We start from the raw sequence: 13298 nt of genomic DNA on the forward strand, positions 1-13298 counted from the left end.
ACAGTCCTTTTTTGTGCATTCAAAGCGTGTTTTCCACCTGAAAGGTACCGTCCCCTCTTTGTCAAAGAATGGTAGGAATCTGGTAGTGCTGATTTCAGTTGCAACAGGGCAACACGACGCTCAAAGGACTGCTTTGTGCGGTGCAACATGGCCTCTGAATGAATGAGATGCTGTGGATGAACGCCAGAAGGTTTGATTAGATCCATCAGGTACCCAATAGCTTAAAAAGCTGGCTGTCCTTACTTGTCGACTTATTTACAGTGAAGGTCTGGATGGAGATGCTCCAGATTGGAACCCATTGGTTGTTTGTACGGGTGGCAAAATACGACCTATTATTTGTGTTTCAAACCGCCTCCACCGCCCTCTAGTGGCCGTAGTAGGAAGTCGCGCTCTGGGCGGGTGGGCAGACGGGGTTTGTGTCCCAGGTGGAAACAAACAAAAGTAACGATGTGATTTCACGTTTGTGCATCCCATTTTTTTTTACCAAACTATGACATCTCCTGTAGTCACGTTCTTGTGTCTACATCATTTCACTCCATTTACGTACATTTATTTATTGTTTAAACTACATTTTATAAGGCCTTACCAGGATTTTATTTGCCCTAAACCTAGATCAGTAGTTTTGTAGCCTAAATTCAATGAAACTGCAGCCATTTTTCTACAACCACAAACTAAACCTGTTTGTGGTTGTAGAAAAGTGTGCGCTATTTTTAGAATGGGACAAATGCTCACATGTGTCCTTATGGGATGTATTGACAAACGACCTATTCTGTCGTTTAGGTTGTAATATCTGGCTGACGGAGATGTTCACACACTCCCTCTCTCTCTTCATACTGGCTCATAATCATCTCTTAATAGGTCAGACATGTAACAATCGTAGCTTTATTGTGGGGTAATCACAAGGGAACACGCCATTCTCACTCCCACTTCTCATATTAGGAGCGAATCTCCCACCAGGCAGCACCATTCATCACCACCGGACCATTATTTCCATCTGTAAATATCAGCAGTGCGCCATGAAGACGCACACTTCATTTCGCTGCTGCTGAGTAAGCAGCTGTTGGTACAGAATCTGAATAATAAGCCGAGAAACAAGTCGGCCTGACCTGCGCAATTACTCAGCAGCAGCAGCACAGAGTACACCCAGCTTTCACCTCATCAGGGAGGAAGCTGCACAGAAACAGTATTCACACACACATAGATTCATCTGGAAGCATGTTCCTGCCATTTCTTGTTAAAGCAGCAATGCTTTTATAGTCACGTCTCCATAAAAAGTCCCATGTGTCCCAGTCAAGGCTGTGTTTGTCCGACCTTCCACTGAGATATGACCTGGGCTGTAATCATCTGATCAAGGCCGACACAATCACGTTTTAATCTTGGATTTGGTCACAACATTATCAGAGCGTGACGGATGAGTCGATAAAAATGTATGTATAGATTTACACTCATGTTGCTGCAACGAGTGTATGATGACACATCACGTGTACATGCTCCTCGTCACACATCATGACTCGTAGCCGCCTGGCACTAAGAGGTGTTTGACTTAATGATGCAGCTCATTCAACAGGCCGTCGTCACCGTTGGTTGCCATGCTGGAGGTTTAACGAACCGAAGACACTCAAGCTCACCTCTGAGCTTTCAGCAGAGTTCCCATCCCCACTTTGTGCCTGCAAATGTGACGTTTATTTTGGGGTGAGGTGCATTAACGCTGATATGAAGTGGATCCATTTCCTCCCTTTGTCCTTTAAAAAAAGCATGCAACAAAGTGAGTTACTACAATGGTTTGGAAAATGTATAGATGTGTACAAATTTGAAAATCAAGCTACGTTGTGTGCGATCAATCAAAAAATATTTAAATTATGAATAAGACTAGTGCCCAAGAAGATTTATTTGAGTGTCAGAACTATAAGCATGACATTATCATATTTATAAGGAGTTTGCCTTAAAAATTCAACTCTTGTATTCATCAGTTAGATTTCAAAAAGACCATATACTTCAAGTCTTAAGTCTTCAGTTGCCTGTGCCAACTACAGATGTGTGCCAGATGCTGTAGACCAAAAGGTGCAGAAAATGGAAATAAAAAATGTGAAATAGGGTCAGAAATTTGTTTCTTGGTGTTTTTAGATGGACTGTTTGCTTGTTTTTTCAGTCTGTGAGCAGAATTAAACAATCTTTTGATTTAAAATGTCTTTATTATATTTTATTATGACGATTCAGCTTCACCAGCACAATTCAGCAGAATATAAACCAGTTCTTCCACCATAGAAATATTTCCTGGAGCCGCAGTGGAGCTGGATTCTCTGTGGTCGCGTTTTCCTCTACTGGTTTCCATCATTCCAACCACATTTTCATCTGACTTCTTCATGAAATGGATTCACAGTAAGACGCCGCTTTGCCTCAGCACATCTTTGATTCCTGCAGAGGTTGCTGACTCATTATTTTAAAAAAATCTTTCGAGAGACTTTCTTGTAATGATGAAGTTCTTTGCGTTTCACCGCCTCGATCAACACCAAAATCCCCACAAGGCTCCTTGTTTTCGAGGGTTATATTCCTCCACTTACAGGAATGATCTCATCCCTCTCGTCCTCTCGATTCTCTTCCCGTGTCTCTCCTCATCGTCCTGTGTGTTCAGAGTTGCCATAGCACTGGAGTCTTCCCCAGGTGCCTGGCACTTGGACTATAATTAGGCTGCTGTGTGTTATTCCCGTCGTTCTTTGCACCTATCCCTCCCTTTCTCCCTCCGTTTTTTTGCCATTTTTCCACCAGAACAGTTTCTCACTCCGGCTCTCTCTCTGAAACGCTGTGTCATCCATACAGCACGTTAGTGATGTGCTGCATGCCCTCGGCTTGAGAGTCACAGTTCAGAGGGTTTATGAAGCCAGTACCTCTTTGAGCCGGCCGACACACCATCAATTGTAGATGACAAGTCCTCTCGGAGTCCAAGTGTGAAATTGGAACACTTGTTTGAAATGCCAAGTTCTCCATGAGTGTGTATGTGCGTGTGTGGGTGCAAACGAGAAGACAGCGGTGAGATGGAGATTTGCGTCAGAAAATGGACGGGTATTATTATTGACTGTGCCTTGCTATTTCTGGATGTGTTTGGTCTCCGTGATAGAGGCGGACTTCCTGTGTTTGTACAGCGGACAGGAGTGCTGCAGAACAGTGTGTGTGTGTGTGTGCACTAGGAAGCCATTGTTTAGAAAATCTAATGTCCTAATTGGCCGTATGCTTTGTAGGAAACCCCCCCCCAGTCACTTAGATTTCATTTGGGATTTGTGAAATTGAATTTTCTCCTGTTACGCCGATATTAATCATAATTTCAAAGTAATGATTTTAGTGTTTGATTCAGAAAAAGGATAGAGAAGTAATTGTACTCGTCTCCAGTGATTGCTTTCCTTTTGGAAAAATACTGACTGTGTACCTGCCGGCGCTGTGTGGAAGTGGTGCCAGTAACCACTAATGACGATCCCTGATAGACACACCCATCAGCCCCCCAGGGCCCTGATTCACAATGAGACCTTGTACCAACACTCACGAAGGACTCACTCATAATCAGCCGTAAATATTTTTTTTATGCGGCTATAAACGTGGCAGTTAGGCTTCAGGATTGTACTTAAGATTATACCGGATTTCAGGCTTTTTAAAATATATTTTTGTACAATACAAATGACAAAAATAACACAGACTGCAAGCTAGAAAAAAGTCCAGAAGTGGATTGATTGTGAGGCAGATTTAGAGTCCATTTAAACTAAAACAGGCTGAGGTCAGGACAAAAGACAAAGGCCAGGCTGAAATCCTGGCCTTACAAAATGTAATTATAGCCTTTTTAAAATTAAATTCTGTATTTCTAAGGACAGAAAATTGTTGGTTTTAGCTTTGTGTAGCCTCCTCTTAAATTGATGCTTGTGGACACTTTAGAGAAAAAAAATGAAGGTTACTTATTCCTGTGTTTTTAGAGCATGTGTATCTGAGGCAGATGACAAATTGTGAAAAACATGTTCTGATTATTTCCTGTTGGGCGAGTGAGCGGCGGAGTTAACAGCGACAGCAAGTTTTGGCATCAAAAACAAAATTTGGCATTTAAGAAAAGAAAACATTGGCACCGAAGAAAACTCCACTGAAAAATAAAACACAGGCATTGAAATGTATTATATTCTGATATTTTTGCTGTCTGACTTTTTTTTGTTCATCACTTTTTTTTTTCATTGCCAGCTTTATTATGTTGACAATAATTTTTTTTGTTTTATAATGTTAGTTTTTTGTTGTGGAGGGTGGAGGGTAGAGGATTGAAGGGAGGAGGCTGAAAAAATCTGACATAACATGATGCAAAGAGGACAAGTTACAGAAACACAGATTTAGTAGAAGTACAGATATATCTATATAAGTTGACAGATATTATCGGCCGATATTGGCATATCAAAGGCATATTATAGCATGGTGTGATGATAGAAATTTATTTTTCCTTCTTATTCAAAAAGGTCATCAATTGGCTGAAACTGAGCAGTAATGATGTTTATTTATTCTTCTTTATTTTGCTAGTTTTCATATATAGAATTAGCTGACAATGTAACACATGGTTTGTGTAATGTATAACAATGTTGAGTATTAATTTATTTACTTTTATATATTAGAAAGTAGCTCTCTGGGTGCATTTGCAGAGCGGTGAAAAATCAGTGCACAATCCACATTTTAGTCAAAAACACAATATTAACATATTTTTGGGTGAGATTATTTGCATAATTTTTGATCCAAGTAGCACAGTTCATAGTGTGATCACTGAGTATATCTCGGTGTGTGTGTGTGTGTGAATGTGTGTGGCAGGCGATCAGAGCTCCATCTGTGTGTGTTGGCGGTCCACTGCAGGCTCGCTCCCAGTGGGATACCAGCGAGGTCAGAGGCAGTTTAACGGGCCGTAACAGAACGAGCCGGCCATTTCGCTGGTTTAATATTGTATTTGAGGCACAAAAACACCTGCATGCACAGCCCGCTTCATGCAGATTACACACACACACACACACACACACACACACACACACACACACACACACACACACACACACACACACACACACACACACACACACACACACACATACGATTCCTATCCTTACGAAAGCAAACTAACCTGATGATGAAATTCCTGCTCCCGGGTGATTTGGATAATGGTGTTGCCTCAGGTTGCCACAGCGCTGACAGAGGGAGGTTATAACAGGCAGATCCCCGGGGTTGGGAGCAGGCTCCGTATCCATCGTGATTGTAACTAAGGAAACCAAGAGTCCCTCCATCAACGTCTAGACAAATTAAGTGGGCAGAAGTCAGAACTATTTTTCTTACACACTTCTAATCAGATTTTAAAGAGATTTGTCTGAGATGCTAATTCCTGAGGAAGCCCTCGAGACAAAGCTTAATCGCATTGAATATGAATGAAGATAATGCTTCAAACAAACTTAGATTCTCCTCACAGACTTGGGGAAAACTTTTAAAGATGAGGACAGCTGGGATGAGCTCTGAGTAAGGGGAGAAAAAGACATGGCATGCACATGGACAGAGCCTGTACTGGATGGGTGTGGTTGACCTCAAATGTGAGAAAAATGATTTAATTAACCCGCTGGACCCGAAACAATTTCAGGGCGTGTTCCAGTCATATTTTACTCACTGTGACGTCAATTTGCACTGCAATATAAAATGGTCCTCTATGGAAATAGCACAATTATGGCTAGAAGAAGGAAAACGGAAATGTCTTTTGCACAGTATAACACAGTTACAATGCCATAAATTGTAAAAAACTAAATGACACAAATTTAATTTATTTTACAAAAAATGGGAATTAAAATGGAACCTCTGTATGTACAACATTTTTACAATTGTTATAAATAGTGAATGAGAAAATAGGGCTTCTCTGTGCATAATGAACTATTTAAATATTTTCCAACATACTTACAATGGCTCTTGTCCTCACCTCTCTGCTCTTTGTAAAAACCTGCAGTTTAGTCAAGTTTCACATAATTTTTGTCATGTGGCTGTTGGTCTGAGCTGAGTCATGAATAGCTTCCCAGTTTCAATGAGGAGCGCGACATTTAATGTTTTTTTACAGGATCTGGTTAAAGCAAACTGTTTATTTTTGTGAATTTTAAATGAGACAAGTAATATAAAGTGATTTTGATAAGATATAATTATTCTAAGCTTATATTTGGTTATTTTCCATGATCAAGGACACCTCATTTATTCAAGGAACATTAGAAATTTGACAATTTTTATAGTTTCTAGCAATGATAAATTGTGTCATTCTGGCTCATTTCTTTAAGGAAACGTGCTTTTCAAGCCTGGTGATGGATATTGGCGTCTAGAGGGTTAATTTAACATGCAGGAAGCGTTTCATTTAGCGTCTTTGACCTTTTAAAGTGAGGAGATCAATATTTATCCCATATTGACATAGCTCTTAGGTGGTGTTTCTTGGGGTGCTCAGGTTGCATCATAACCTGATTCATATTGGTTTACCACACCCACGTTAGTAGCACTGCTGACAGGATGAGCCAGGCAATCCATCCAACATCCAGTTTCTCTCACATATCAAGCAAGAGCTTCTCTTTTGCCCCACTATATTTTTTTGGCCTGGTTTTGCATTTGCTCTGTAATTGAACTTCTGTCCGGCAGGGTGTGAGTGGAAGGAAGGAGGGCCGGGCTAGCCTGTAATCACTGAAACACACTACCCACTAAATCTGCTTCCCAAACATCGCAGATAGCTTTACACACACACACACACACACACACACACACACACACACACACACACAGAGTGGGATCGGGTTGCACCCACACTTTAAGTCCAGTCAAAGACGATCTGGAGGTTTTAAGTAACAGCAGGGCCTGCTTGCCAAGGTGATTACACATTGTGTGTGTGTGTCTGGGTGTGCACGCAGCGTGTGTGCACAATCGTCGCTGCTGTGTGCGAGAGATTTCTGTCACCACGCCAGTCTTATCTAATTCAGCCGTCACATATCCGCCCGAGCTAAGCAAACAAATTCCCACGGCAATGCATCTTGTAAACAACCCACAGACAGGCAGGCTTGTGCTCGATTCCACCGCAATTGATTGATTAACGATCCAGAGGAAAGCAATATAAGTTTGTTGTACGTTGTAAATGTTTAAAAGGCGACCAATGATAACACAATAAAGGCCTTATTTGCATTGTGCTGCTGTCACTTGCAGGAGGAGGTGCCTCTCTGTGTCTTCTACACAGTGATTGTGTATCTGAGGCATTGTTAACCATCTCCAGTAGTCACCAGTTGACATTATCTTGTTGTTCAGTATGGACAGTCTGGACAATAGAGTCTTGTTAGCTTGGACGTAGCCAGCGCTGTCCTTAAAAGATGTGTGTCTGAGGGAGAGAGAGAGAGAGTGTGTGTGTGTGCTGGGTTCTTGCGACACATCTTGCTCTCCAGGGAGTCTCCCCCTGGGATGAGAGATGATCTAAGACACCCTCCCCCCCCTTACCACCCCCACCGCTTCACCCAACTCCCCATGGCAGGCCTGGGCCACTCCGATAAGACTGTACAATTAATAGCACCGCAGGACCAGCGCCCACAGGGACACTTCAAAGATCGTCTATGTGTGTGCTTACATTAAACTGTTCTCTGCTGCTGTGTGAGTGAGAAGATCCATGGTGTGTGTGTGTGTACGTGTGTGTGTAAGAATGGATTTATTTGCAGTTTGTAAGCGTGCAATGCAATATTTCTTTTTCTGACAACCCCCCATTTACATTTAATGGGTAATAAACAGTTTCCTGCTCTTTTTCTGCTTTTTAGTGCCGCTGATCACATCTGTGAATGCGCCAGCCATAAGCGGGCTTGCTCACACACAACAGTACATTCTGCAGTCCCTTTGCACAATGACTTTGAGATGGGAATGGTTGGCAATTTACATAAAGGGGGGAAGAAGAGTTATTATGTCTTGCAAAGTCCTGCACATGGGGAGTGCTGTGCAGTCGTATTGATCGATGACCGCGTTATTGCCTTTGAGAGGTGAGGGGCAGGAGTGGAGACGATGAAAGGTTTTTCTGGCTGAATGTTTTGAGTTTGCAGCTAATTAGTGTTTTCTCCCAAAGTCAAAGCAGTCAGCAGGGAGACGGGCTTGTAAAGCATTCGATATTTCTTTCAGTTATGAACACATTGTACCTTCAAGTAATTTCTGGGAACTGTGAGGTCACTTCAGTGCAGCTTTATGGCACAAGAAGAGCCAGATTAGTTTACCTTGGGCTCCAACTAACAGTTATTTCTACCTTTCCGAATGTTTATTGGATTTTTGGCCTATAACATGTCACAAAATAGTGACATTTTCTAAGAACTAATTGATTTTAAAGGTTGAAAATGTAACTTTTCCACTGCAAAAATGATTAGACTTATGATTGTTAAGTCGTGTACTTACGTGACCCCAAATGTTTCCATCAATTTCCAAACCCAGAGTAGTGTGTAATGCCTGTCAATGCCGTTAAATCCCCGTTGTGCAAACATAAGACGCAGAGCAGCGAGCTTGGCTGCTGTTGACTTGGACGACCTTCTTGTGGGGAGGTTAATGGTCCTCATGTAGGCTTTGTTGCTGAGGTCGCAGCGGTGAGGTTTAACCCCTGAGTGCATGACCTTGTGTCTTTTCAGCCTGGACCTGCTTACAGTTGTGTTTGTCTGCCGGAAGCTGTCATTAAATTACTTATTAACCCGCTTTTAAGTGACGTTTTTATGATAAACATTCAAAAAATATCAGAAAAATATTGATTCTTATCAGTTTTAACCACCTGGTTCGTTTATTTTGGACCTCTGCAGACAATTCGGCTTTCGATAAAATCCTCCTGAAGGTCTGAATCTTCCAAGCCTGAAGCACCTGTAAAATATATAAAAAATGAGCCTTTAAGGCAGAACATATGACAGACTCATGATGATCACGTTGCTCGTGTCTCAGGTTTGCCTCCACACATGATGTGGGTCATGGTTTCTAGCTGTGGAAGTGGGTCACCTGTCTGAGATGGGAACTGTGATTTGAATTGGTGTGTTACAAAATCACACAGACACACACGTGTTGTCGATTCATGTGAACTGCAGCAGCAGGCGCATCATAAACCTCCTTGGGGTAGCTAACCACTCTATCAAATTGCATGAGCAAATAATCTGACTTTAATCGCTTTACTACTATAAACTTGTATGTTATTGCATTACATTATTAGATTGTTGGTTTGTCTGTGTTTTTTTAGTTTTTTTTAAACGTTTGTCTTCCTCTTTAATGTGCCTCCCTCGGGGCAAAACAAATTCCATTTCATCCTCGAATTATTACGAGGATGTTGAACGCTCTGTAAAATGTATAAAGCAACATCACATGCCAAGCTTTAACAACTTGGACATGGGCTGCGTGCAACTTAATTTTGTGGTCCCATATGGGTCAGCATGCCCAGTAGCTTAAGTCTGTATTTTCTTTTTCGTGACTGACTCTATTTTGGCCTGTTTTCTGCCAATAAAATGCAGCCTGCTGCAATTCACTTTACTGTGGAATTTGTTTTGACGTCCTCGGCTGCTTCTTATTGCTCCGATTTTTATCAAACTATAAAGGTCTTTCATCCACTTGTATGATTAATAAGAGCGGCAAGAAGCTGGAAAACATTTTTGATGGATCAGTGCTTTAGTTGCATCACTTGTAATTTGTGTCGCTGGAGAAGTAGCACGCCGAGCAATGTGTGTCTGGCATTTCTGCTGACTTTAATTGAACTATCATCTTGGGGTCAATCAGATAATGCGGCAGCCTCCTTTCCCCCGGTTTATTCCCTGTCGTTACGGTGATGGCTATCATGCCAGATTGAGACCAAAGGGGGATATTTCTCCTGACCAGGCTGGCGTCCTAATCCTCAGTGCCCAGATTACTGCTCCCTCCCTCCCTCCCTCCCCGCGGGATGACCGGCTGGCACACCGACTGCATGTGAACCAGAGCGGAGATAGGATAAAGACAGGGAAGGACAGCCTGGTGTCTTCTATAACATATATTTGTCTAACACGCTGCTGCTGCCGATGTGCTCCACTATTTGTCAGTCTGTCTTTCTTTCAGTCCATCTGTTGCTTGTTTGTAGACTGAAGCTGTTACAGCATTGTCAGAAAAAACAACTCTTACAGTTCCAGAAGTTTCTCTTTAGGGAGGCTTTGCCAAATGCTCATTGTATGCAATACCATATTTCTTCAGATGAAATTGTCATTATTCATCAGGGTTTCTACAGGTGCTGGCAATCCTCAAACACTTGAATTTTTCAGGGTTTGAAAAAAGGCTTGGGTTTTGAATAATAATGCTTCAAAGTGCTTGAAGTTATGTAGAATGCAAAATCTATTTACATTTAAATAGACTCTAAACTTGTTGGTTGTTAATACTTTTTATATGTCTTCTTGCTGAAATTGTTAATACTTTTATATTTCTTGTTAATATTGCTGGTTTCTCTTTATTGCCGCTTTATTGAGGCATCTTTCTATTTTTGCTACTGTAAAACTGGAAATGTCCCCGTTGTGGGACTTATTAAGGAACATCTTATCTTGAAATTTGGTACCAAAAAAAGAAAACTGATTAAACGGACCGTTTTTCAGTCTACTAGGTGGTTTTTATTACATTTTAAATGAAATAAAAACCCTGAAACCTAAAAAAAAAAGTAATTTGGATTGGTCGGAAGTCCATACGGATGTGCTTCTAGTTAAGTGGAACTATGTTGAAATACTGTAATACAAAAAGTTCAGTGTCATGTGCATGCAACATTTATTTATTTATGACAGTTTTGGTCGTCTGTCTGCTTAACAACCGCATTTACCGGCATCGAAAAAAAGACTGAAGAGAGATGAAGACAGAAAACATTATTCTTTTCCCCGTTGAATAGGGGTAATAACTTGCAATATATGGCAATATTTTTTACATTTTGGTTCACGCTTTTGAAATTGTCGGTGGTGAGCTTAACTGACAGAAGATGCACTCATTCCTTTTCTCCAAACTGCCTCTTTCTGACAGCACAATCACCTATCTTCTCCCTCTTTAAGCCCTCCATGATTCCCGGCAGCCTCCCTCTCTGTCTCCGGCCCTCCATCCCCACATCCTTTTTGTTTCACAAAGCGCTTGACCTTCTGCTCGAGCCCAAAGGCTTATTGTCCAATTCATCTGTTCTCCAATCTCTCCCCGTCTCTCGCCATTGTGGTTATTGTTCTTCCTCTCACTTTCTCCTCCTCGCCGCTGCCTTCCCCATCATCCTGGGACTCTGATTTATAAGCTTGCAGCCAAGGCTCGGCTGATCAGCCCCCTTCTCCCTTCCCCCCTCCTCCTTCTCCAGCAAGACAGAACAGCAGAGATAGCAGTGGAGAGGCAGGAACGACAAGAGGCGGCGATTGGCGAGGATATGATTTGCCAGCCAAAAGAGGATGACACAAAGAATTTGAATGTCAGCGAGCAGTTGGCACTGATTTGCCTACCTATGCCTCAAGCAGAGGGGAAGTTGGTTTATCTCTTTCAATAAGCGACAGGGAGAGGCCAGGGGGTGGGCAGATAAGGTCAAAATGAAACTGGGCACCCAGAAAGTGAGTTAATTAAAAGATAGCACACATGCACATGACTTTTTAACGATTATTTGAAAACTTTCTGCTCTCCCTTCGCCTTGGGTTTAACCATTAATGAGCAGGATGGGACTTGATCTGTCCCCCGTCGGCGCCGCTCACTCACAGATGGCGGTGTGGGGGAATCGAGCGGCAAACCTCTAAATAACCCCGTGTGCTGCAGATGGCCCGGTGTCAAGACTGATGGCCACTAGTGTTAAGTTGCCATGTGTTGGAGCTGAGGAAGGCCGGGGGCAAGAGGGGATTGTACATGACTCTGTGTGTGTGTGTGTGTGTGTGTGTGTGTGTGTGTGTGTGTGTGAGGGATTTACTGATTTCCTTGCTACCACAGCTTGCGGCTCATCATGTCGGCATGTGAACTTTATAGGTGCATGTTTAACCCGTGGAAGTGAAAGCAGATCTGTTTCTTTTTACCCCAAGTAAAGGATTGAACCTCCAAGAACACATTAGAACACTTTTTGACAGCTTCTTCCTTCCTTCATACAGATAAAGATTAAGTTATATAGATACTAGGCTTCATTACACACTTACATTTTAAGTATATCTCATTGAGCATCATCAGCTCTTTAGAATACATGATAAGCCTCGAGCAAAGCCTGTGGTTACTAAGTAGATACATGGCTATATCTCATGAAAACTATTAGCTCATAGAATCAGAAAACGTATTACATTTAGACTGCAGAAGGGCTATTCTGAATGGGGGAAAAAACCATTAAAATTGAGGTTTCGAATAAAACTTTGAATGTTTGTGGTTTTATTTTATGTCGTCACCCTGAAAAAAAAAAAAGAGTCACCCTTCTTTAATGAGTATAACTCATCAGTTTTGTGCCAAATGCATGCCTCTATTTGCGTGCAGCAAGTGGGAGAGCAAACAAAATGTTTGAAAGGCTTAACCGCAACAAATATGGATTTAAGCAGAATATTATGTTGCATAAGAACGCATTTTCATGTCTTTTGATCCATAAATTTTGACTTTTGGACTTAAAAACACTGGAGTTATTGGAAATGTTTAGATCACGTTATCCTCTGCAGCCACCACTCTAATTCTACAAGTGGTACATTACTAATAATTTAAGTGCAGCCTAATCTTTATCTGCAACAGAATGAATAGACATACAGAAAAACAAATACATAACCAGAAAACGCTGTCTTCTTCTGCCAAGTGTATAAATTCAGTCAATGTGTATATAGAATTTAATGAAAGCTGATAAAGTTAATATTTCCACTGATACAGCAGATACATGCCTGCTAAATCGATCCGAATATTGGAGTTTTCCGCTTCATATTCATCTAAATTAATGGCCCCCATCAGCTATTCTCATATTGGAAGAGGACTTTATGCCCCTGGCTGCTTGAAGGGAATCAAGTCTGGAGGAAAAAATATGCTATCCATCTCACAAAACAACATTTGTTTGCCTGCCAGGGCCTTCAAAACCATTAACAAGATTAGGGAGCACACAATGGCAACAGTCCCTTTCCTCCCTCCCTCTGTCTCCTTCTCTTTTTTTTCCCCCGTATTCCCTCCCATTTTGTTCTAGCTCATTTGCCAGTACAATGCAGACATTCAGTGGTTTGTCTGCACCTCCTCTCCTAAGGGAACCTCAGCACAAAACCTCCTCATACAGGCAGACAGCAATAGCACACACACAAGCACGCACGCACGCAGAGACATAAATTAACACA

General features: G+C 41.7%; 1 protein-coding gene across 3 annotated transcripts in view; it reads left to right on the plus strand.

Moving 5' to 3' along the window:
• Positions 1 to 13298, plus strand: part of appa (amyloid beta (A4) precursor protein a) — a 41215-nt gene that overhangs the window by 4546 nt on the left and 23371 nt on the right. The gene's annotated exons all lie outside the window — the stretch shown is intronic.

This window comes from Centropristis striata, chromosome 24, assembly GCF_030273125.1.
Source record: "Centropristis striata isolate RG_2023a ecotype Rhode Island chromosome 24, C.striata_1.0, whole genome shotgun sequence".
In the NCBI taxonomy this organism is placed as follows: domain Eukaryota; kingdom Metazoa; phylum Chordata; class Actinopteri; order Perciformes; family Serranidae; genus Centropristis; species Centropristis striata.